A 4081-nucleotide genomic window follows, 5' to 3' on the forward strand; every position below is an offset into this window, starting at 1 on the left:
GCCTCCCCATTTTCTAAATTGCTGAATGTAAGCATTTAAAAAATGTGGGTATCCTCTTCTTTTGCCGTCTACTAGCCTGGTGTAGCATATAGCAACCGCGGGAGGCATAATATGTCCGGGCGGAGCACCTGAAATCGTGCTTAGCGGGTCCAGGTTCGATACGAGATAGGATAATTATGCGCGAAAAAGAGTTGGTGAACTTCATTTTCCTCTATTTTCGTCAATCGTTTCGTCTTCTTTCCGGTTTGGGCTTAGTCCTTGCTCGTTGTATCGTTGCAATCCCGACCGGTTGGCTCGAAGTTGATTCTCTTAAGTGAAATGGGATTTTCGCTCGTACCGAAACCGGGAGTGCCGTTCAAGATATACATATTAAGTATATACATCGCGCGATCAAATAGAAAATTTTTTCGTACCGAAATAGTGCGGACACCGTTAAGTATCGCGCGTAAAATAGCGGAAATAGCGATATAAAAATATCGCTCGTGAGTGCGGGAGTATCGCGCGTCAACAACATGAGAGGAGAAGGAGGCCTGGGAGAGGCATCAGGCACCTGTGAAGCAACTCTATGGTAAATAAATTATCGCTTATATATAATTATTTATTAATTGCGTACGCGCGATTTAAATTACGTAATTAATTGCGTAATTTGATTTTTTATTTATATGACTTAAACAAGAGAAAAAGAGAGAAATTTTTACATAAAAACTGTAATTTAAAAGTTTCTACGTTCGAATAGCTTTTGATAGAATTATTAAATTATTACTTATTAGTAGAATGTTTTTCAAAATTTATAAAATTGTTTATCTGCTTATTATTTATGTGCGTCGGATATAAAATTAAATGCATATAATAATAATTTTTTGACCGTGACTACAATTTGAATCTTCTTTGTATGTTACAGACCAACAAAAACTATTGTGAGAGGAGGAGGAGGCCTGGGAGAGGCATCTTGCATCGGCGAAGCAACCTGATGGTGAATATTTATTATTTGTATATCAATTGTTATAAATCGTACGCAAAATTAAATTCATATAATAATAATTTTTTGACCGTGACTACAATTTGAATCTTCTTTGTATGTTACAGACCAACAAAAACTATCGTGAGAGGAGGAGGAGGCCTGGGAGAGGCATCTTGCATCGGCGAAGCAACCTGATGGTGAATATAATTCTCGTTCTTATAATTTAAAGGAATTAAAGAGAAAATTAGAAAGAAAGATTTTTATAAAAATCATATATGAAAATTTCTATTTAAAAAGTAATTTTAAAATTTATAAAATCTTTTCACGTGTTTATATCTGCTTATTATTTTACACACCGGATATGAAATTCCGCACAATAATAATTTTTTGAAATATTGATTGTATTTTGAGCTTTGTTATAAACGAATTTTATATTTGTATGTTACAGACAACGTAGCTTCGATAATGACAACTCCGCTGTGGCACATCAATGCTCCGGTAAGTGATAAAAACTTTTATTTAATTTTAAAGTAACGGATTCATACAGATTGTAGATAAATCCGTTGCCTTAAAATGGATGAGCTAGAATAGATTAAATTAAATAACTTTTAATAAATTCGTTCGAAATATATTGCATCCATTGCGAAAATATATTGCAGTATTTCAATTATAAAGAAAAAAGATAGAGAAAAGATTATTTTTGTAGATTTTACCTAATTTATTAAAAATAAAGAACACTAAAAATTGTATCAATTACATCTAATGCTAATTTATTCGCTTATAACGCGCATTTATCTTATTCACTTATCTTCCTTTAATTTCTTATTAGCTCATCCATTACAACATTTGTTGTAGATATTGTTTTTAAACTTAATGTAAAGCCAAATGATTAATTAATGAAATAACTTGTAATGTGATAAATGTAATATGATAAATGTTATACACATATTAATTTTATATTTTATTTCAAATTATGCATTACTATAAAAAATTCATTAATTATATATATTATTATAATATCAATCAATTTTTTTGGTAATCTGCACAGAGACTTTTATATTATAAGAATTTCATATATTATACCAGGCTGCTAACAGCTGAAGCCAGGATAACCATTTACATTTGGGCAGGACATACATATACAGATTAGATTAATATACATATTATGTCGTACTTCAATTTTTGCCGGCATTTATTAAAATAAATATAAACTTCTATGAGATAGTGATTAAAATGAACATAAGTAGTTACAAAATATTAAAATATAGTATTTAAATAAATATAAGCAATAACCAGCAATTATTAAAATAAATATACAAGCGATACTCATATAAATTACAATTGCATCTTTCGAAAGCGATAGTTATGTTATGTTAAATTTTGTATCCGGTTTTGTTTTGATACCCGGTATAAATTCTATCCAGTTGTAAATGGTTGCTTTTATTTTACATTTTATCATATGAGATATGGCCGTGTTAGCAGTCTAATATAATATAGAGAAATTTGTAATTTGGCTTTATTTCAGTTTAAAAAATTAAATTAAATTTATTTTTAAAAATGCTTTAAAAATGAAAATATTTAAATTATTAATTTAAATTATTAAAATTATTTTCAGGAATACTACAAGAAATTGCAAAATTATAAATGTTTAAGAAGATTGTAAATTTCGTAAATTCATTCTTATGTAAATTACACGAAAAATTATCGAAAGTATACGTATAATGATTATATAATAGTAATTCATTAAATTAACATATTTATTTCTATAGTATATATTTTTTAAATATTCATAAAAGAGTAACAATTTATATTTTCATATCAGAGTCATTAATAAATTCGGAAAATTTTTATATAAAATGTAAAAATTCGATGCTAAATTAATGATTAAATATAAGCGTTATAAAATTCGACAGACGCCTTTGTTATAAAATCGCGAGTCAATTATTATAAATTTAATGATATGCTTTCCGTTAGATTTATCTATTTATGAATTCCATATCGCGCGGAGCTGAATATTCTTAATATAAATTATTAAATTATGATTGCGAAAATACCGTGTTCTTTCCGTGTTCTTTCCGCGATTCTTCCGCATTCTTTTCGCGTTCTTTCCGGGTTCTTTTCGCGTTCTTTCTGGGTTCTTTTCGCGTTCTTTTCGCGTCCTTATAAAAGATTACCGTTTTAACAAAAGAATTTTTTCGCTGTCCCTCTCGTCAGATAATATTCCTAAATATTGCTAATTAAATATAAAGAATTATCGAATAAGAGTGTGAAGATTCGATATGATAAGTCAACGATTAAATATTAGCTTCACAAAATTTAACGATCACCTTCGCTATTATAGGATCGCGAGTTAATTATTATGAATTTAATAATTTGCTTTTCAGTTATATTTGTATTTACGAATTCCGTATCGGAAAATATTCATAAATAAATTAATAAATTACGGTTGCGAAAAACACCGTGTTTTTCCCACGTTTTCTTTCGCGTTCTTAGACGAGATTGTCGTTTTAATAAAAGAGTTACATTGCGTCATCGACTTTCCATCGTCGGTGCCGTCAACGTGTCGCGGACGGCGGCATTTCGTTACCGCATTTCCGCGTTGTAGTATTCTCGCGTCGTCGCGTTTTCGCGCTTCCGCGTTGGACTTTTCGTATAAAAATCCCAATTTCCTTATTGTCACGAGTCTCTACTTCCGATGCCAACTAACTGGGATGTTTCGAGTTTGCACACCTTGCTATGCAACGTACACTCTTGCTTCGTGCTTCGTCAAGTGATTCGGCCCGAATTAGTTAGAACTCGATCGATTGCTCGGAATGGTCGTCAATGGGTCCCTTCTCTTTGCTCGTCTACAGCCACACGCACTGCGTGTGTTAACCCTGTCGAGGAGTCGAGTGGATTCCCCTAGGCACGATTTTCGCTCGGTAAAAGGGGTTGCCTCCCCATTTTCTAAATTGCTGAATGTAAGCATTTAAAAAATGTGGGTATCCTCTTCTTTTGCCGTCTACTAGCCTGGTGTAGCATATAGCAACCGCGGGAGGCATAATATGTCCGGGCGGAGCACCTGAAATCGTGCTTAGCGGGTCCAGGTTCGATACGAGATAGGATAATTATGCGCGAAAA

General features: G+C 31.8%; 1 long non-coding RNA gene across 2 annotated transcripts; it reads left to right on the forward strand.

Moving 5' to 3' along the window:
• Window positions 1–411: 411 nt before the first annotated feature.
• Window positions 412–2615, forward strand: LOC145971350 (uncharacterized). 2 transcript variants are annotated; one of them, XR_014438859.1, is made up of 5 exons: window positions 412–568; window positions 902–973; window positions 1087–1158; window positions 1410–1459; window positions 2577–2615. It is a non-coding gene; the product is annotated as an uncharacterized LOC145971350 (long non-coding RNA). The 2 variants fall into 2 exon arrangements; XR_014438858.1 differs by lacking the exon at window positions 2577–2615 and having other exon boundaries at window positions 1410–1590.
• The last annotated feature ends 1466 nt before the right edge of the window (window positions 2616–4081 follow it).

Source organism: Camponotus vicinus, unplaced genomic scaffold, assembly GCF_025532165.1.
Source record: "Camponotus vicinus isolate PSW18456_S1 unplaced genomic scaffold, iyCamVici1.0 SCAF_5, whole genome shotgun sequence".
NCBI classification, from domain to species: domain Eukaryota; kingdom Metazoa; phylum Arthropoda; class Insecta; order Hymenoptera; family Formicidae; genus Camponotus; species Camponotus vicinus.